Below are 22,249 nucleotides of genomic sequence, written 5' to 3' on the forward strand. Positions count from 1 at the left end.
CCTAAAGAAATGTTCAACATCTTTAGTCATAAGGGAAATGCAAATCAAAACAACCCTGAGATTTCACCTCACACCAGTGAGAATGGCTAAGATCAAAAACTCAGGTGACAGCAGATGCTGGCGAGGATGTGGAGAAAGAGGAACACTCCTCCATTGTTGGTGGGATTGCAGACTGGTAAAACCATTCTGGAAATCAGTCTGGAGGTTCCTCAGAAAATTGGACATTGAACTGCCTGAGGATCCAGCCATACCTCTCTTGGGCATATACCCAAAAGATGCCTCAACATATAAAAGAGACACGTGCTCCACTATGTTCATCGCAGCCTTATTTATAATAGCCAGAAACTGGAAAGAACCCAGATGCCCTTCAACAGAGGAATGGATACAGAAAATGTGGTACATCTACACAATGGAATATTACTCAGCTATCAAAAACAACGAGTTTATGAAATTCGTAGGCAAATGGTTGGAACTGGAAAATATCATCCTGAGTGAGCTAACCCACTCACAGAAAGACATACATGGTATGCACTCATTGATAAGTGGCTATTAGCCCAAATGCTTGAATTACCCTAGATCCCTAGAACAGAGGAAACTCAAGACGGATGATCAAAATGTGAATGCTTCACTCCTTCTTTAAATGAGGAAAAAGAATACCCTTGGCAGGGAAGGGAGAGGCAAAGATTAAAACAGAGACTGAAGGAACACCCATTCAGAGCCTGCCCCACAGGTGGCCCATACATATACAGCCACCCAATTAGACAAGATGGATGAAGCAAAGAAGTGCAGACCGACAGGAGCCGGATGTAGATCGCTCCTGAGAGACACAGCCAGAATACAGCAAATACAGAGGCGAATGCCAGCAGCAAACCACTGAACTGAGAATAGGTCCCCCGTTGAAGGAATCAGAGAAAGAACTGGAAGAGCTTGAAGGTGCTCGAGACCCCAAAAGTACAACAATGTCAAGCAACCAGAGCTTCCAGGGACTAAGCCACTACCTAAAGACTATACATGGACTGACCCTGGACTCTGTCCCCATAGGTAGCAATGAATATCCTAGTAAGAGCACCAGTGGAAGGGGAAGCCCTGGGTCCTGCTAAGACTGAACCCCCAGTGAACTAGACTATGCGGGGAGGGTGGCAATGGGGGGAGGTTTGGGAGGGGAACACCCATAAGGAAGGGGAGGGGGGAGGGTGATGTTTGTCTGGAAACCGGGAAAGGGAATAACACTTGAAATGTATATAAGAAATACTCAAGTTAATAAAAAAAAAAAAAAGAAAGAAAAATTAAATTAAAAAAAAAAAAAAAGAAACAGAGGTGAGGGCTACTAGAACAGCAGCCACGGGTCTACATACACAGCAGAGCCGGACAATGAATATGAAAGTCATTTAAAAGGCAAAAGTTTACGTAACAAGTTCACTTAGGTAAAATAAACCTTTATTGCACCAGAAGAAAAAGGTGCATCTCTGGGCAAGTAGAATACAAATCATAAACGTAGCAATTCTTCCCATCCTGATCTTTGTTATTTGTAAGCCCACTTGAACTTGTGGGGAGTTTGTGAGAATCTGACAGTGGTTTTAATGCTCCAGAGGAAGGTCAAAGGGTAAGGTAACTGAAGAGAGCCAAGGCACACTGGCAAGCATTTGCCCTGCCAGAATCCAGGAAGTGTGAAGGGTTAGCAAACGTGGCTTACTGTGCAACACTAGACAGCGTGTGTAGCTTCCACACAAGAATAAACGGATCCACACCTATACAGACATTGACATTTGGCAGATAAGGTACAAGTGGTAGCATGAAACACTCCATAAAACATCAAGATAACTGGTTTTTCAAACGTAAAATAACAAATCCCAAGTGTGGGATCCTTGTGAATCCACTAGGATTCATGCTAGGATTCACACTAGGGAGTCAGAGGCAGGAGGACCAGTGGTCCCAGCTCATCTTAGGCTACCTAATGAGTTCAAGAATAGTCTAGGGGGCTGGAGAGATGGCTTAGTGGTTAAGAGGTTCCAGAGGTCCTGAGTTCAAATCCCAGCAACCACGTGGTAGCTCACAACCATCTGTAATGAGATTAGACGCCCTCTTCTGGTATGTCTGAAGACAGCTACAGTTTACTCATGTATCATAAATAAATACATTTTTTTTCGGAGCTGGGGACCGAACCCAGGGCCTTGCGCTTGCTAGGCAAGCGCTCTACTACTGAGCTAAATCCCCAACCCAAATAAATAAATCTTAAAAAAAAAAAAAAAGAATTGCTGGGCACGTGAGACTTGTTCTACCTATGCCTTCTCCAAAAGGAGCAAGATGCAAGAAGTGAAAGGTGAACTTCCAAGGAGAAAAATACTTATAATTCGTATTACCATCAGCAGAGACACAAGAATGCAAGGAACTCCCACAAACCAACAGTCAATCTCTGAATAATTTCACTGTTTTTTTGTTTCATAACCTTTACTGGATTTGTTCGCAGACGTGTTCATCACAGAGTGTATAAAGTGCACTCTGATTACCGTAACTCTCCTTCCCATCTAATTTTCGCGCTCCTGTTGCACACTCCTCTTCCCTACAAGTTCATTTCTCCGGTCTCCATGGTTTTGTCTGGTTTGGTTGGGTCGGGGAACCTACTGTCTTTAAGCGGCCACAGGTTTAGAAACATCCATTATAGTCCTGTGGGCGTCTCAGTGAGTACACAACTAAACCCAATGTCTGTTCTGCCCAGAGGCCATCAGTAGCCAATCATTAACCAGGAAGGGGTCATAAGCCCCGCCCCAATCCTTGACTGACTTCTAACATGTCCAGTCCTGTGCAGGCCCCTGATAGCCAGAGGTATCGGCTGTGAGGTCCCTTGTTTGGCTGTGCTATGCTGGTAATACAGCGCTTAACGGCGTTTTCCCCTAACTTGTAAGTCTCACAATCTTTCTTCACCCTCTTCCATGATGATCCCTGCCTGAGCCTTGGCGGTGACAGAGTATATATGTCCTGTTTGGGGCTGAGCATTCAGCTAGCACTCCTGGCACCCTGAGCAGCTGTATGTCTCTGTATTCACCACCTTTCCCAGCCGCAAAGAGAAACTTCTCTGACTGGGGCTGGAAGTAGCATCTGTCTGTGGGTATAAACATACATATTTAAAAGGAAGCTTGGCACGGTGACAATTTAGCAGGTATCAAGTTTGCCCCTGAGGCCTAAGACCTCCTCCGCAGTGGGTTTTTGACCAGATGGCGTACCTGGGGAACTCTTAAGCCCTCTCGCAGTTTTTTTGAAGTTTTAATTTAATTTAATTTAATTTAGTTTTTTTTTTTTTTTTTTTTTTTTTGAGACAGGGTTTCTCTGTGTGGCCCTGACTGTTCTGGAACTCCCTCTGAAGACCAAGCTGACTTGAAACTCAAGAGATCCACCTGCCTCTGCCTCCCTAGTACTTCGATTAAAGGTATGTGTGTCATTACCGTCTACCCCCATGACCTCTAGCAGTTTTTTTTTTTTTTAACACAAAACCTCTTTGTTTTTATTCCACCTGTTATTTAACATTTGGGAGTTTTTCTGTACTTTGCTTCCGGTGAAAACTCATAAACATTTATACATATAAGTGTGTATGTATATGTGTATGTGTGTGTGGGGGGGGTGAAAATGGGTAGGTGAGGTCCAGGAATGTTCACTTGATACTCAAGAGGTTATAGAAGGGAAATAAGAGTGAGGACTAAATGTGAGGCTGAGGACCATCTTAGAAATAAACCAGCAGTGGTGGTGGCACACGCCTTTAGTCCCAGAACTCTGGAGGCAGAGGCAGGCAGATCTCAGAGTTCCAGGACAGCCTGGTCTACAGAGTGAGGCCCAGAACAGCTGGGGTTACACAGAGAAACCCTGTCTCCAAACAAACAAATAAGCAGAAAGTTAGAAACAAAGAAAAGGTATTATCATAGCTTGGAGAAAACTAGGAATACTGGAGATCTCAAGGGGAGCTACTAACAAGGAGTCCTGTAAAGAAATAGGGAGAAGGGCATAAGAAAAGGCCAGCACAAAGTGAGGCACATCTGTGACCCGAGGAGTCGTCGGGGTGGGTAGGAGACAGGAAGATCAAAAGTATAAGGTCAACCTGAACTTACCAGTCAGTCTTCTTTCCAACAAAAGCAAAAGGCAAACAGCAGGAAGGCCAGCACATCGGCAATCAGGAAGATGTCAGATTACAGGAGGCCGGGAGAATGGCTCAGCGTGTAAAGTGCCTGCTGTTCAGGCATGAGGACTTAATTTCAGATTGCCATCCACCATGTAAAAGTTCAGTGGTTTGTGCCTGGAATTCTAGTGTTCGGAAGGCTGCAATAGGAGGATTTGCAAGGGCCAGAGTTATGTTTTATGTTTACAGTACTGTCTTGTTTTGTTTTGAGACAGGGTGTCTTTGTATAGCCCTGGCTGCCTTGGCTGTCCTTGAACTCAGAGATCAACTGGCCTCTGCTTCCCAAGTGCTGGGATTACAGGCATGTACCACCATGGTCTAGCTATTAAATTACTATTTTGAGAAATCTATAAAATGGGTTGGAGAGATGGCTCAGCGGTTAAGAGCACTGATTGCTCTTCCAGAGGTCCTGAGTTCAATTCCCAGCAACCACATGGTGGCTCACAACCACCTGTAATGGGGTTCTGGTGTGTCTGAAGACAGCTACAGTGTTCTCGTATACATGGAATAAGTAAAAATAAATCCTAAAAAAAAAAAACCAAAACTATAAAACAAACTAACAACCTTCTAAGCTATAAATCCAAGAACGGATGACCTCCTGAAACGATGGGGGTTGTTGTTCATGTAAGATAACAAACCATGTGTTTTCACTTCTGTAAACAAGGTTGGTTGCACCAACTGCACAGGAAGTGCTTGATCACAGGTGGCATGAAGCACTTAAGCAGGATGTTGCTTGTTCCCGACTGGACAAAGGCAGGAAGCACATAGCCTTGTGGGTTTTGCCTTTGTAAGCACCTGATTTACAGAACTTGTAGCCATTCTCTGGGAACCCCAGGTGTGGATCCAGCAAGTGTCCACCATCCCGGCCAGGATTTAGTAAACTTTACTTCAAATCTGGCTCAAAAAATGGTGGTAGTGATCTTATTCTTGCCTGTTGGGATCAACAGAATCCAGAGGCTTGCTGGCCCAACCCGTGAAAGAAAGATGACAAATCACATAAGACTATTTTTAAAGACAGTGAGATTTAGTCAAACAGAGAAAAGTATAAATCCTGGAAAAACTGAAGGTTTCTGGAAAAGAAGACAAGGGCACCGTTCCTGGAGGCAGGACAGGGTGGATGGGTTACAGGAACATTCTAGTCAGAAGGAAAAAACCTGAGATCCCAATAGGGACACTTCAAGCCAACAGGGTCAGGACTCCCCCAGGGCTATGGGTAAATTCAGTAACTTAAGCTTTAGGGCCTGTTAAAATTCACCTAAAGTCGTTACCACACACATTTAGCGGTATCCAAAGGCTTGCTAGAAAGATCAAAATCTTTACGTCTGTGCTGTGGTGACCAAGATAAGTGCTAGTGACTGCCTGGGGACTGATGCAGACAGGTGGGTATATGTCCCCTGTAAGAATGCTTCTGCACTGCCAGGCCAAGTGCATAACTGCTAGCTTCAGATACAGAATGAGCAGCAGAACAAAGCAAGGTGAGACAGCCCAGCCCAGGTCTTCCTACCCATCTTACTAGACAAGGCGTACGGTGACTCAGTGTTTTACTTTCTTTCTTTTTTTTTTTTTTTTTTTGGTTCTTTTTTTCGGAGCTGGGGACCGAACCCAGGGCCTTGTGCTTCCTAGGTAAGCGCTCTACCACTGAGCTAAATCCTCAGCCCCTTTCTTTCTTTCTTTCTTTTTTCTTTTTCTTTTCGGGGCTGGGGACCGAACCCAGGGCCTTGCGCTTCCTAGGTAAGCGCTCTACCACTGAGCCAAATCCCCAACCCCGTGACTCAGTGTTTTGTGTAACTCATATTAAGTTTGCTTAGAGAGGCAAGGGTGGGGTCTCCTTGGTCCTCCAAGCTGTTCCACATCTAACCCAGACATCCCCTCTGCCCTATCAAGAGTCGGCCCCACCTTCAGCAACACCAAACCACAACACTAATAGTGACATCTTTGTGTCGCCAACTCAATAAACTAGGGGGGACAAGAATGACCTCTAGCTGTAATTACTCTTTAAGAAGGATCTAAAATGGATGAGTAACAATATTTTTTTTAAAAATAGACATTTACCTTCCAAGCGTATGCGTAACTGAAGTCCATTATTGAAACATTTGTTAACTTCAAAAGTGGTTTTCAACTTCAAACGCAAACGTGGGCTACAGGCAAAAGCTAATTGCAAGCTTGGTTATTAGCAGGGTGTGAGAGGTGAGGGGATGGGAGGAAGGAATGCTTGCAGAAGGCTTTTGTTCAGCAGTGGATTTCAAAATATCCAAACACAGTTAATTTCTGAAATAGCCGAGAACTTCCTGCACATTAAAATAAATCAGGGCACTAAATGCAAATGTCTTTGAGGTCCTATCAAAGCGATTCAGAGAACAGGCCTCACTTCCTCCCTTGCAGGTATCCAGAGCATGACAGTCAGGGAAGAAAAATGAAGTCACAAAACAATCCCCTCCCAGGCCTCTCAGTCCACATTCCACAGATGTTTCTGCTCTTCGAGCAAATGAACCCTCTCTGTGTTCACACCCACCAGCAACACTTGTAGATGTCTTGGGTCGCTGTAGCATTTAATTCTCTGCCTCCACAATCACCTTCTCTTCCTCCCAAAGATTCTTTATCCTCAAGCTTCTTTAGATACTCTTTTTTTTTAAAAAAGAAAGTCAGTTGATTTTTTTTAAAGACTTATTTATTTTATGTGTATGAGTACACTGCCACTGTCTTCAGACACACCAGAAGAGGGGATCAGATCCCATTACAGATGGTTGTGAGTCACCATGTGGTTGCTGGGAATTGAACTCAGGACCTCTGGAAGAGCAGTCAGTGCTCCTAACCGATGAACCCTCTCTCGCCGTCTCTCCAATCCTCTTCTGCTATTCTAACCGAATTTGAATTCTTCATGTTTAGTTTGTATACATTTTATTCGAGTTATCACTAGAGACTGCATCTAGCATCTAGTTTCTGTCTCTCCTCGGATGAGTCACTACCTTCCTAAGTCCTTGAAATTAACAGACACTAAAAAAAGAAAAGGAGAGGAGAGGAGAGGAGAGGAGAGGAGAGGAGAGGAGAGGAGAGGAGAGGAAAGGAAAAAGAGCCGGGCTTTAATGGCACAGTTCTTTAAGCCCAGCATTCGGGAAGCAGAAGCAGGCAGGCAGGTGTCTGAGTTCAAGGCTAGCCTCATCTATAGAGTGAATTCCAGGCCAGCCAGGGCTGCACAGAGTCATGAAAACTGGAGCAAAGACAAATCAAATGCCTACTGAATCGTCCGTGGCAGCTCCAAACAAGCGCAAAAACGGTGGCTGCACCATCTGTTTGGTAGTCTTGACCCACTCCCTTCTGCTCACTGGACTTCTAGGCTGTTCTTATCTTTTACACAGAGCCCGAGGCCGTGGTCCCTTCTGAGTCACCTGTCAAGCTCCACCTGGGCTGTGATATGCCCTCACCTAGAATCACAGCTCTCTTGTCTTTTACTGCACTCCTCTTCAAAACCGGTCAAGCCAGCATTCCACTGCTGATTCAGAAGAAGGGCATGGCAGAGTCAGCCAGCTCCCTCCACAGCCGTTCCTGTTCCTGTGAGACCCCAGGCTATTCCCCTCCCTCCATCTCTCAGCAGGACTCTTTTTTTTTTTTTTTTGATTCTTTTTTTCGGAGCTGGGGACCGAACCCAGGGCCTTGCGCTTCCTAGGCAAGCGCTCTACCACTGAGCTAAATCCCCAACCCCATCAGGACTCTTACTCTTTAGAATATCCACTCTCCCTTTCCAAGCAGAAATCCACTTGGTGAAGCCACCTTCCTCTCACCTACTCCTCTCTGGGGCATTCTCTGTTCCCCTTTCTGGAGACTTTGCATATACTCATCTGTCCTTACCCAGAAGCACCTGAGTCCACCGTCCATGAATATGATTTTTGAAAGGTCAAAAAATTAAAATCGTTTGAAAGTCAGGCATGCTTGCATGTAGTATGTATGTATGTTTGTTTGTATGTATGTATGTATGTATGTATGTATTTGTATTTTACACCTCCAGAAGAAATAATAATATGTTCATGAACTTAATTAAACTAAAGCCTGATGCTTTATTGGTAGCAGAGAAGGCTTCACAGATGCAATGCAGTGATTCACCCCTTCACAGGGTCAGGGTCACCGACAGTCTATTAAAGCTCCCATTTACTTGGTATATTATCTGCCTTCAGACAAGCACAGGGCCGCTTAAATCCCCACTCACCCACTGCTGTCAGCAACTTAAGTGGGCAAAGGGTCACTACTTTTTACGTCTACACTAAAGTCTACCTTCTATGAATTCAGTACAGCTGTGATGGACGACAGCGGCAACGAAATAGAGTGTCTTAGACCAGACTGTTTCAGCAGACAGTCGAACCACACATGCTGGAGAGTGCTGCCCCCCTGTGGCTGGCTGAGAGGCCGCTGCAGCCGGCCGGCCTGCCCTTGGGGCCCACTTCTGCGATGATCACACCAGACTCCTGCTGAAGGGCTGAGAGATGCGCTGCATGGTAGAAGCCTCTTTCCCAGGCTCCGTGTCCTGGGCGATGTGAACACACAACCTGGGTATCCGCTGGAGTGTAGACAGCCAGCTTGCCCTACAATCCCTTAAGTAAGGCTCTCCATAGGGCTGCAGTAAAAAAACTGGAGTAGTCAAGTTCTTAGCCCACAGTGAGGGCCAATTTACATGGCGTTCCCTCCTGTCCACACATGTATCGTGCGTGTGCTGCTTCGGTGCATGAGAGCCGTTAGCTAATATTAAATGTCAAATATGACTGCTCTTGGTACTGACAGCCCAAGAGGCTTCTGGGAACTTGGGGTCTTTGTTGTTTTCTCTGCACTGAAGCCCCTCTGTAGTCGGGAGCCTTCCCCTCACCTGTTTTTGGGGTAGGGCTTGTCTCCCCTGGAATGTTTGCAAACTTTCTAATTCTAATTCAAGGTACTCTCTTACCCAACCCCAGAGAGTCCACAGACATCACACAGTCCCCACCAGGAGCCATTTCCAAAGTTTGTACTGGGTACTCACAAGGCCCCAGAACCGGCCCTCAGCACACTGCATCTGAAGGCAGGTTGCGATGCTAATGAGTCACACTTGAAGGTGGGAAAAACGACATTCTGGCTACATAAGTGCTGTGGCCTGATATCTGCCCCATGCTCTTTGTAAGTTCAAATCCCACCCCCAAGGTGAAAGAGGTGATCGGCATCAGGAGGCGGGGCCTTTGGAGGTGACCAGGTCAGGAGAGCGGAGGCCTCATGGGTGGGTTCCGTGCCCTGATGAGCAGGCTTAAAGGAACAGGCTTGCCTCTTCTGCCACTTGAGGATGCAGTGAGATGTCCATGAGCCTTCTGGAGGTGGAGCTCAGTGGTAGAGCACTTGCCCGGCACGCACATTTTCTTACAGTAGCCTGAAGACCCACACGCCCCACGTTTGAATGTCAGTCTTTGTAAACACAGCCGCTGCCCAGGCCTGCTGGTGACTGTAAAGCTGGAACCATGAACAGGTCAAAGGACTGCCCAGAAGACTGAGTCCTAGAGCAGTACCCAGGGCAGTCTGTGGTAGGCCTTCTCTGGGTCGCCTGTGAGGATGTAACTAGGGTGAACTTGACATTACACCCTCGTCTTGCCAGAAGAAAGAAGACCATTCTGTTAGTTTGTCTTCTTAGCCCCACTCTAAGCTTATAAAAACAGCTGGGGCTTCCCAGCACGTGACCCTTACTCTCCAACAGGCGGTCGGCTCCATGAAAGGTCAGCTGCACAAAATATAGAATTTCTGCTCCCTCGAAACAGACAGACAAACAACAACAAAAACAAAACAGCATGCTTTTTGCATCAAGGTGCAAAGCTTTAGCAGCAAGGTGATGCTAGGTACTCAGGAAGTTGAGGCAGGAGGATGGTGAGTTTGAGCTAGGAAATTGTCTTAGTTGTTTTTCCATTGCTGTGATAAAAACACACCTAGGCAACGTATAGAAACAAAGGTTTAATTTGGGCTCACAGTTCGAGAGGGTTATGTCCATCATGGCGGGGAGCATGGCATGAAGCAGGCAGGCATGGCACTGGAGCCATGGCTGAGAGCATACATCCTTCCCGACAAGTAGAAGACAGAAAACATAGGCTTTTGATACCTCAGAGCCCACCCCCAGTGACACACCTCCTCCAACAAGGCCACGCCCCCAATCCTTCCCAAACAGTTCCACTGAGGAGCTAGTATTCAAACATATAAATAGCTCAGCGTGGCAGCATCTGCTTAGCCCGTGCAGCACCACAAAGATGTTCCAGCAGGCCCGGGGGGTGGGGAGGATGATGGAGAGATGCAGGCAGCCTTCTGAGCCCCATCTTCCTCTCCAGCCACAGCAGCTCTGCTTTTTCTGTTCTGCTGTCTGCTGAGATAAGTTTACAGATGGAAAACGATGTTTCCTAAAGCTTCCCTGTTTCACTCTCATGCTAGAAGCCACATGGAGTTCAATTGCTCTGGTTCCAGTGGTGGGATAAAATATGTTTCAAAGATGAATATAACTGCATATACTTTCTATTTATACTCAAAGTTCTCTCCCCGTCTCTGTGTCTGTGTCTGTCTGTCTCTCTCTCTCAGTAAACAGTAGCACTACATTATTTGTTATGCTTCTTAGGGACTATTTAGTCTGTTCAATAATAAATGTGGAGGGGTTGGGGATTTAGCTCAGTGGTAGAGCGCTTGCCTAGGAAGCGCAAGGCCCTGGGTTCGGTCCCCAGCTCCGAAAAAAAGAACCAAATAAATAAATAAATAAATAAATAAATAAATAAATAAATAAATGTGGAAATCGAATGACCCTGCTCACTGAGCGACAAATGCTATCACCTCTGCATAGCCAAATAGTTCACACTACTCAACAAAGAACTTCTATAAGTTAACTCATTCCACAACACAAAGACATTCTTCTCACGTTTATATTTTTAACCTTCTCCGGCCTGGCTGCTACCTCAGCAAGCCCTGCCAGTCACCTCCAGAGACCCCACCCTTTCCACTCACAATGCTAAGCACAGCACAGGGAAGCTGCGGGTCACCAGAGTGGCCCCCTGAGGGGCAGTCAGGTACAAATGTCAGAAATGTAAGACAGTCAGAAGTGAACGGCATCAGTTTGCAGATTCCAAAGCAGCGTCAGCTCTCTCTGTTCTGTGACTATAAGGAAAAAATTATAACTTCTCTATGAGAAAAAAAAAAACAAAAAAAAAACCCAAAAAACAAATGCTTCTCGGCCTCTCCAGATGGCCTTCTCTGATGCCTGCTGCTCCCACGCAGCTTCTGCCCTGCTCCATTCTGAGGACAAGGTTTCTGTGGATCAAGTCCTCCCTTTCAGAAACTCTCCACTTCAGCTTCTTCCTGTTCTCCCTGTGCACATCCTCAGTCCGCCCCTCAACTTCTGATGTCTGTCTGTGGCTCTTACACTAGCCTTCTAAGTTCAGCAGCCAACGGGAGAGAAAAAGCTGAGCTACTGTGGCTGGAGGGAAAGATGGGGCTCAGGGGGCTGCCTGCTCCCCCCACATCATCCACCCAGTCTGGGGCATCTTTACAGGACTCCTCTGCTCAGAACACCCAACAGGAGCCTTGCGCCAATTCTCAGCTCCACCTTCTCTTCTCTGTTCCCTCAGCCCCAGAAGCACCTCTGCAGTTCCGGGCCCAATAAAGTCACGTGACCTTCCGATCCTCTTCCGCCGCAGCCTTTTTTTTGTGATGTTGTCTATACTGAGCGGCTCTGAATGCTCAGTTATCTCCTGAAGTACCTCGCACCACTCTCGCTGTGACACGCATGTGTTTATGCTCTCCGTGACTGTGACCAATCCAAAGGCGGGCAAGCAGGTGATGGTGGGATGTGTCGGAATTGTGGGATGGGAGCCCCTGCTCAACTAAAATGGGCGAGGCTTGCACGCGTTCGAACTATGAGGCTGGTGCCTTAATTTATATGCAAGGGCTGGGAAAGTCAAGCTGGCTGGAGAAATGGTGAGGGAGAGCTGGTCTCCAGCCCAGACAAGCAAACTGAACCTAAGCACTAGAAGGGATCTGGGTCTACCAAAACACGGTGTGTTATCAGATCACCGTGACAAAACAGGGGCGGCCAGCTTAATAGTAGAAAAGACATATTGTGGCTCATGGTTTCTGTTTCCAGTTGCTTTGGGCCTGTGGCAGCTCAATATACCGCAGGGGAGTGGTTGGGAAGCCTCTTTACATTGTGGTGCCTAAAAAAAATAGACACACAGAAAGGGGCCATGGGCAAAATATCCCCTCAAGGTCACACTCCCTGAAGACATAACTTTCTCTAAGCCCAGCTCCTAAAGGGTCTACCACATGCTAAGAGTGCCACAGGCTAGCAAGTCTTTGGGCAGACAGTCACAATCCAAATGACAGCATGCAGGGCTGGCTTCCTTGAGAGACTCCGGGTGTACAAGGTGGAATTGTGACATCCCAGCTGCCTCTTCTACGGGATCTTAATCTCCCTCCTCATTTCAGTAAGAACTAATCTCTAAGCAGGCGCTATTCAGTTCTAATGAATACAATCCGTCCTAAAATCAGAATCAATGAATTCCCCACTACCAGTTGCTGTTGAAAAGGAAGTCTAGGGGGCTGGAGAGATGGCTCAAGTGGTTAAGAGCACTGACTGTTCTTCCAGAGGTCTTGAGTTCAATTCCCAGTAACCACATGGTGGCTCACAACCATCTGTAATGGGATCTGATGCCCTCTTCTGGTGTATCTGAAGACAGCTACAGTGTACTTATATATAATTAAAAAAACAAAACAAAACAAAACTTAAACTTACTCTTCTTTAAAAAAAAAAAAAGAAGGAATTCTAAACAGGTATGAGATGCTGGTACCGGTCCAGGACAGACACAAAATCCTGAGCCACAGAACTAAGTCAGAAAGCCCACTGGACTGAGATGGAGGGCTCTACTCCAAAGAATGGAGTTCTCAAAGCCTCCATATTAGAAATGCTTCCTTTAAAAAAAAAAAAAAAGGCTTGGAGAGGCTGGCTGTCTTGGGAATACCTTGGGTAAATGCAGCTGCTTAAGAAAGAAAGTGACCACGATGGGTAAAAATCTGCCACTAATTGGCTGTCAGTTGGTAAATTGCAATCAGAGTGGCCTCTGGAATTCCGATTACGTAAATAGCCAGATTTCTTGTGCACAGCGTCAACTCCCTCCAACTCCTCTCTTGCTGGAAATCAATGAGAGTGATAATCCTGGTAGATCCTTTACCCTCCAGGAATTCAGCTCCTGACCCCAGGGTGGACAGTCACACCCCAGCACCATTTCCAGTTCCAGTACAGGGCCAGCATTTCAGGTCAAATGCTTGCTTAATGAACCAAGAGTAGGGAGGGCCAACCAGCAAGGACAAGCCCCACCCCCGACCCCCAAAGACCACGTGAGCTTGCATCTGCGAGAGCCTCAAGTTATTTTCCTGAGTGAATGTTCCTTATTTTAGTCAGTCAACATTTTTTAGTATCTCTGTGGGCAAAATAATGAGACAGGGATGATGAAGACACTCCGGCCTCAGCCTTGACGGAGCTCCCTTTACAGATAAGTCCAAAGCGGGGAAAATCACTGCCAGCCATGATAAGACACAGGCAGAACCTGGAAGCCTGGTTCTTAGGGGGGCTGTGGAAGCCAAAAGCAGGGGATGGGGTCTGTGAGGGAGCAAACTAGAAGGAGATCTCCCTTAACAAGAAGGATTGTTGACATATGAATTGCTGGCCAGTCGTGACTTTATTTAGCCTCCCTTTAATTATTTTACTACTAGAGAAATCACTCCCGTGTTCTGCAAGTTAAAAAAGCAATGGCCTCCTTTAACACACAATAAGACAAGATGGTTCACTGGGTAAATGACAACCTGAGTTTTATCCCAGGAACCCACAGGGTGGAAGCAGAGAACTGACTCTTGAAAGCTGTCCTCTGACTTCTACATGTTTGCCCTGGCATGCATGCTGTGGCAAGCATATGTGTTTATGTCCCACCCCCCTCTCCTTCCCTCTCTCTCTCTCAATGTTTTTCTTTTTAAACAAATCATAGAAGAACACAAAGCAACACTAAACTCTTTTATCCTTAGGGATTTAAAAGAAATATTTGGGCCAGGTATGGGGTGCACACCTTTGATCTGCCCTTGGGAGGCAGAGTTAGGGTCTGAGTCAGGGGGATCTCTCTGAATTTAAGGCCAACTTGTCTACACAGAATTTCAGGACTGCCAGGGCTACACAGTAAGACTTTCATAAAACAGACAAAAGAAATATTTATATGCAAAAATTGGAAATAATTAGGAAACGGTTATTGTACATCTTAATATCGTATTTCTACTGAGTGACTCCTCTAACCAGATTTTGGGGAAGCACTGGATATTTTTTTCCCACTCAGTTGTTTATAGATAACAATATAAGAACCAAAATCATACCAACCCAGGTCATTTCTCAGAAGAAAAAATTATTTCCTAAAACCAACCTAAGTTTTCATCAACTTTTCTGTAAAATGCATGAAACTGTTCTTGATCTTTTTCTTCTTTATTGGGTTTTTCTGAAAATTATTTTCACTCAGATCAATTCTTTTTTTTTAGACAAATAAATGCTATTTTACCAACAGTGATGTTTGTGGGTTATAGTTTCAGTCCTGTGAATTCTCTCTATTGGCTGCTATTTTGTTTTACAAAGCCCGCTGTCTCGGATCAAGATCTGAAGGTTGCAAACATATCATGAAGATGTTATCCTTTTGTTGGTCTGAATTCAAAAGCCAGACTTAGACATAAAGTGTCAGCAACTGTCACTCTGTCTCTCCAGCTATTAAACCATGTGCCACCTATGTCTTCCTCAGGCTTGTCTGCTGCTACTTCTTCCAGGAATCTCATAAAGCAATGTAGGGCTGGTCTGTTTTCATGTGAACTCAAGCCTTCCATTTAGATATCACTCAGTGATCCAGGGAGCCAGTGATACGGTCATCACTTTGAAGCCTTCCTCACCATTAAGCAATTCCCACTGGTGTTCCAAGTACAGGATCAAGAATCTGGGGGTACAAGGTACTGGCAGCACACCCCGGGCACACATGAAAAGAGTCACGGGCAAAGTCAAAATGCCCCAAGCCCAGATGTTCTAGGTTCTCCTGACATTTGAAATTCCAGTGCATGACCACACACTGTGACAGCATATGTGTGCCCAGGCAGGACTCCCTTTGGGTGTGTGAATTTGTACAAGGTAGAAACTTGTATCTTAGAACCGTCAGTTGATAGTCTCCTGATGAACTTCTGAAATGGTGATTATTCAAACCTGTTTGTTAAACTCGACACATGCATGGCCAGAAGGATGATCAAGAGAAAAGTGCCCCACAGATCTCAGGACTTCAAACTCTTCTATCTGAAAAACACGAACATATTCTACCACTCTGCACAGACACTTCTCTTGTCTAATATTCTTCCCAAGCCATGCGGGGGCATTTGAACTGCATGAAATGCAGGCCCAGCTAGACTGGGTGACACGAAAGTATCTAAGGGTAGTGAGGGTCCGAGTTCCCACTCCTGGAATCTCACCATGAAGGTAAGAGAGCTAGAAAGGGTCCTGAGGAGAGGAATTGATTGATGCTTACACAGGTGCACAATGCTCTCTGTTATTCTCTCTCTCTCTCTCTCTCTCTCTCTCTCTCTCTCTCTCTTTCTCTCTCCACACACACACACACACACACACACACACACAAGAAAATGTGCACACCCTCACATACATTCACAAAATAAAAGTTAATCAATTCAATTATATATGTGTATGTACATATATATACACATACATACACACATAAATATATACATACATACATACATACATACATACATACATACATACATAGACTCATAAATGAAGGTAAGATAAGCAGATGAGGGAATCTTTTCTTTCACACACAGTAGTAGCACAAAGGAAGAAATGGTGGCAAAGCCACAATTTGGGGACCATATTAGGAGCTGCTCACTGAGGCAGCGGTATCTCCCAGAGGCCGAGACTTGAGCATGAAGCAGCACTGGTCTCAGAGCAGCAGTTTTCAACCTAGGGGTCATGACACCTTAGATATCCTGTACATTTACCTTGTGATTCATTACAGTATCAAAATTACAGTTCTGAAGTAGCCGTGACATAATTTTATGGCTGGGGGTCACCACCACATTAGGAACTGTATTGAAGGGCACAGCATTAGGAGGGTTGAGGACATTTTCTTCAGCTAACAAAGGAAGCACGGTGAACTAAGGGGAGAGAGGAACCAGACATAAAACAGCCAGCCCAGCACAGTGACAAGTGCCTGGTGGATGCAGGAGTTCGCCTCCTGCCTGACCTGACGTTAGACACCCGGAGAAGCACACCAGCTCCTGGGGTGTGTCTGCTGAGGAATTCTGTACAGGTACAGTGAGGGTTCTTTCAGACGGTCAGGGCAGTGCAGAGACGATCACTGAGGATGGCAAGATGGCTCAGCAGAAATGGAGCTTGCCACCATTGACGACAAGACCTTACTCCCTGAATTGCATGGTGGAAGGAGGGAGCTGATTGGAGCTGATTCTCCAAGTTGTGCTTTGGCTTCAATCGGGCCACTGTGGCACGTGTGCAGCCCTTCCCCCATCAGAGATAAACAAGTCAATGTCATTTTTAAAACACCTGACTGCTATTTCCACTCCCAGTGCCACCAGGCCATTTAGTGATTTAACTACATTTCCTCCTTTGATGGACAAACATTTACACAGAGTGAGCCCTACCGAGACCTTAACACTACATGGACTACTACAGAGCAAACGAGTTTTATGACACTGTTGATGTCACCCGTCTTGGAGACTGTGGAGGAAAGTGTACACAGACATTAGACACTGGAGGCTTGGATGACAAGGACACCCAGGGATGAGGGAAGACATGGGACCAATCTGTCCCAGACAGATGTGCTCACAGAGCTAAGGGAAAGACAACTGCAGCCATCAAGACCTCTTGTATTAGGGTCACCTAGTTACACTTCCCCCCCAAAGCATATCCATAGTGTTTTGACTTTTTAAACTGAACACAATCTGGTCACAGTTTGCACAAATTTTAATTATATACCTCAAACTCACTCACGCAATATAAAATTCTAATAAAGCCACATATGGCGGGCAGACTTGAAATTATGAGGTATTTTCAAATTAAAACTATCAAGAACATCCCAATTTCTACCTGAAGGAAAGAGTGAACCATCTGTTTACACTACTCAAGACCTGTCAGCACTGCTGGCTGATGCTTTCTGCCTCCTTCGGGAGGATCACTCTCACAATGGCATGGATCTAGACGTCTGCAGAGTCCTTAGAAATGCATCTCTGTCACAGTGGCATGATACCAATTACAGTTTACCCCTCTCCTGTTGTAGCTTTTATGATCTGGTTCTCAAGGGTTGTATTCACAGGTAGACCAGACACCACCAGTCAGCAATGAATGTCTGTTTCCTCCTTCCTGAGTCGTGGAATCTGTTAGCCCTACCAGCCCTCTGCCACTAAAAACTGGCACCTGAAATGGCAACATGGCATACCTCTTGCCAGGCTGATAAAGAATCATCCCCAGGGAGGGCGTCTTCTCTAAAAAGATGAATGAAGCCTAACTAGAAGAATGACACTATAGAGCCGTTGTGTCAACCCTGGACTGCCTACCCCAGTCTCCCTGCCAGATGAGGAAACACTTGCTGGCTTACCTCAAGTGGCTAGTGCACCATCAGTCAAAGACGCTCAGACCTGAGCAATATTCATAGGTCCCCATCCCAACAGGCATTTCCCAGCCTTAAAGGTTACTGCAGCCAAATGGGGCCTGGAGAGATGACTCAGCAGTGTGCAGTACTTGCTGCTCTTCCGGAAGACCTGGGTTTCATTTCCAGCACTCACACGGCAGCTCAAGACTGTCTACAGCTCCAGTTCCAGGGGATCTGACACCCCGACACAGACATACATACAGGCAAAACACCGAGGCACACAAGAGATAAACAAATCTTCAAACAAACAAAGCAAAAGATTACTGCAGGCATTAGCTACAGATCTTCAGGCTTTTCTTTTGGTCAAAGGACCTAGGTAAACAAAATAATACACCAGCAGCCACAGGCTGGTCACATGGCCACTGAGGTTGGAAAGGGAACTGAGAACCGGGAAGGAGGCCATTCTGTAATGTGAGGGCCAGACAGCTGTTAGGACCTCCTACAGCTTCTAAGTAGACAGAGCTGTAGCAAGTGCTGTAAGAACGTGCACATGGCCCACCAACCTTGAAACACCCACCACTGACTGCCTGGGGCACAAGATACTAATGTCCTTACTGTTGAGAAGGCTTGAGTCAGTGTGCTACTCGGAAGCACTCACTATCGAAAACTGAGGAGCCTGGGCCACTGTGAGGACAAAAGCGGCCCCAACCACCTCTACTACACCCGTCCTGCAGCCCTGGAAACGCTATCCTACCTCTCCTGCCCCTACCATCTCCATCTCCACCATCTTCCCATCACCAGAGCACTGTCCCTTTACCCCTTCACCACCTACCGCTCCCCTACCACATCTACCTCTTACATCACCAGCACAGTCCACCATCTCTACTGCTGCAGCTGCCGCCACCACTGCCACCACTGCTGCCACCACCACTGCCACCAATGCTACCACCACTGCCGCCACTACTGCCACCACTGCCACCACTGCCACCACCACTGCCACCAATGCTACCACTACTGCCGCCACTACTGCCACCACCACTGCCACCACCACTGCCACCACTGCCACCACTGCCACCACCACTGCCACCACTGCCACCACCACTGCCACCACTGCCACCTCTGCCACCTTACCTACCATACTTCTACAGCCGCCATCTCTGCCCCGCCCAGGATACCCGCCTCTGCCTCCCTCCCTTCCCACCTTTGCGCTTCCCCGTCTCCTACCTTTTCCACGCCCAGCACATTCTACTCCCACCACTGCCTCTTCCGTTCCCATCCACACCAAGACACTCCCTCCAGCGCTCCACACCACCTTCCTCACCACCATCAACACTTCGTCCTGGATCTCCACCTTCACCATGACCATCTACCTCCACCTCCTTTATTACCAAACGGTACCGTCCCCGCTGTCATACTTAGTTAGGGTTTTCACTGCTTCAACAAAACACCATGATGATAAAGCAGGTTGGGGGTGGGGGACGGGTTTATTCAACTTAAACCTCCACGTTGCTGTTCACCAGGGAAGGAAGTCAGGACAGGAACTTGCATAGGGCAGGGACCTGGAGGCAGGAGCTGATGCTGAGGCCCCTGGAGGGGTGCTGCTTACGGGCTTGCTCCCCACGGGCTTGCTCACCCTGCTTTCCTATAGAACCCAGGACCACCAGCCCAGGGATGACGCCACCCACCACGGGCTGGGCCCTCCCCCACGGATCACTAATTGAGAAAATGCTTTTCAGCGGGATCTCATGGAGGCACTTCCTCAACTGAGGCTCCTTTCTCTATGATGGCTCTCACATGGCGACATACAAAACCAGCCAGGACACATACCAACACTGCTTTTGTCTCCTCCACCACCATAGCTGTCCACCTCACCAACATTACCAGTTACATCTGCAGTACAATGTCTACTCCTCTGCTCAATATGGCCTCCACTCCCCTCATTGCCACTGCTACTACAGTTCTCTGTACACACCACACACCCCCATAGGACCCCATCTCTATAGCCGGTTTCCACCACCCCTCCATTGATGCCAGCATAACCCCTGCCACCTGCATGCACTCCCGTCACCACATCCTCTGCTGTCACCTCCACCTCCATCATCCCCTCTACCTCAGATTCATCAATCCTACTGTTCTCCTCATTTACCACACAGAAAACATGTTGGCGGAAAACGAAGACGGGAAATCTATGGTTACATTAACAAAAGAGGAAGCAAGTGGCCAAGGTTTATGCTCCTGAGTGGCTTCCCCTATAAACTGATTGAACATCACCCAATGGGCTCTGTTCCCAGAATAGATTTTAAGGAGGAAATCTGATCAAGAGGAGATGTGAGATTTCAAGCAAAGCCCCTCCCCCCACCCTTTAAAATCATGTACATATTTAGAATGGAGAGAGCAGAGGGTACGGAGGTGAAAATGTAGCCTAGACCCCTCTGAATGGGCAGCATCTCCAGAGTGAATGGCGTAGCTAAGAAGGTAAGCAATCCAAAAGTCAACTCGCACTCTCCATACTGCCTGCGGTGGTAAATGTGACCCCCATACGTCCATAGAAAATGATGCTATTGAGAGGTGTGGCCTTGTTGGAGGAAATGTGTTTCAGTCACTTCCTACTGCTTGCCAATCCGGACGTTGAACTCTCAGCTCCTTCACCCGCACCATGTCTGCCTGCAAAGCGACTGTGCTTCTTGCCATGATGATAACTGGCCGAATGTCTGAAACTGTAAGCCAGCCCCAATTTAATAAAGGCAGTCCCTTTATAAGAGTTGCTGTGATCATGGTGTCTTTTTATGCAATAAAACCCTAAGACACTGTCTCCCTCCACACTGTTACCCTAACACCAGCATCTGCTTTTTTTCTATATTGTATTGGGTAAGAATGACAAAAAACAGTATATGTGTCTGGGTGAGGTATTACATGCCTTTTATTCTAGTACTTGGATCTCTATGAGTTTGAGGGTAGCCTAGTATACAAAGCAAGTTACAGGCTATCTAAGGTTGTGTAGTAAGACTCTATCTCAAAAAAGAAATTCAAAGAAAAGAAAAGAAATAAATAGAACATCTTTAGTACAGACACAAGTGTTTTTTCAAATACTTCTGACCCACAGTTGGCTGATTTAGAGGAAACCAAATACACAGAGAAGAGGGCTATTTATCATTCTAGCATCCCTAAGGGGGGAAAATGAACCATGCAGTATTAAGTGTTCAAGAACTTTCAGACCTTCTAGGAAAAGACATCTACAGAATAAACTTGTTCAGCTCTGGCCTGGCTGGCAAGAGTTTATCAAGTACGTCTGGACACAGTGTCAAGAACCAGAAAGACTGGGTGGAGTCCAGGCCCCTCACTGCACCATGGCGATGATCAATTATGCCACAGGGTTTACAGAATGAGCTAGAATGCCAGTCCCATTTAATCCCCACAGAGAAAGCTGAAACAATTGCTTCTCCCCAGGACTGAAATGGCACCAATCAGAGTCTGGGAAGAAGGCCAGCGCTCAGCTGGATCCTAAGGCTTCTGGGCCAGGAACAGGACCTTGAGGCTTCTGTGATGGGGCTCTCCTAGCTAAACTTGATGTGTTTTCCAAGCACAGTTAAGATGTAATTCTTCCTTAGACAGATTTAGAAAAGTTCAAAGTCAAATGTAAAAATATGGTAGCTTATGAACCTAATTTTTCTATTGTTTTTCTTTTGTCTGCTTTTTTTTTTCTTTTTTGAGTCTGGGTTTCTTTGTGTAGTCCATTCTTTCTGGATTGCTCTATATACCAGGCTAGTCTAGAACTCAGAAATCCTCCTGCCTCTACTTTCTGTTTGCTTGAATTAAAGGTATACACTACCATATCCAACTTCTGTTTAACCTCAGTAGTAGATATGTAGTAGCCATGTACTTAGTATTTATATAAATCTTAAAAATGGTATCTGGTAAGACAAAACTGTTGGCTTTTGTGCATTAGAACACTGATGAGACACCTATAACCATTTTCTAGAATAAGGCTTATCTGCCTCTATCTAGCAGACACCCTCAGAGTCTTTACCAGGCTCTGAGGCTCAGAGTAGCTTCCTCTGCAATAAAGTCTTCCACCTTGGAGGCAAGTTTAGTAAGATACGGGATGTGCTAAGAGTGGGTTAAAACATCCCATCCCACAGGAACTCCATCAAGTTCTCTGGACATAAACAACTCCACAGCTTCAGGAAGTCCCTAAAACTTATCAGGTTCACTAAAGCTCCTCCTTCCTCAAGCATGTGTAAGCTATAAAGACTGTTGAGAGACACTCTCAGACAACTGCCTAGAAGAGGATCAGACTAGCCTAAAAGAGATGCTCTCCAACCTGTTGAGCTGCCTACAAGTTGTGTGGGGACAATTATATTTTAGCCCTATGCCAAAGATTCAATGTACTTAGACATTATAGCATTGTTTCAAGTCTTATGGTAGA

At 46.2% G+C, this 22,249-nt stretch overlaps 1 protein-coding gene and 1 long non-coding RNA gene across 13 annotated transcripts in view; one reads left to right on the top strand and one right to left on the bottom strand.

Annotated features, from left to right (window-relative positions):
* Tjp1 (tight junction protein 1) overlaps positions 1-22,249 on the bottom strand; it is a 244,689-nt gene that overhangs the window by 203,278 nt on the left and 19,162 nt on the right. The window lies entirely within an intron of this gene.
* LOC134485126 (uncharacterized) lies at positions 2,784-8,085 on the top strand. Its single transcript, XR_010063023.1, has 3 exons — positions 2,784-2,898; positions 3,318-3,424; positions 7,522-8,085. It is a non-coding gene; the product is annotated as an uncharacterized LOC134485126 (long non-coding RNA).

Source organism: Rattus norvegicus, chromosome 1 (assembly GCF_036323735.1).
Source record: "Rattus norvegicus strain BN/NHsdMcwi chromosome 1, GRCr8, whole genome shotgun sequence".
Taxonomy (NCBI): domain Eukaryota; kingdom Metazoa; phylum Chordata; class Mammalia; order Rodentia; family Muridae; genus Rattus; species Rattus norvegicus.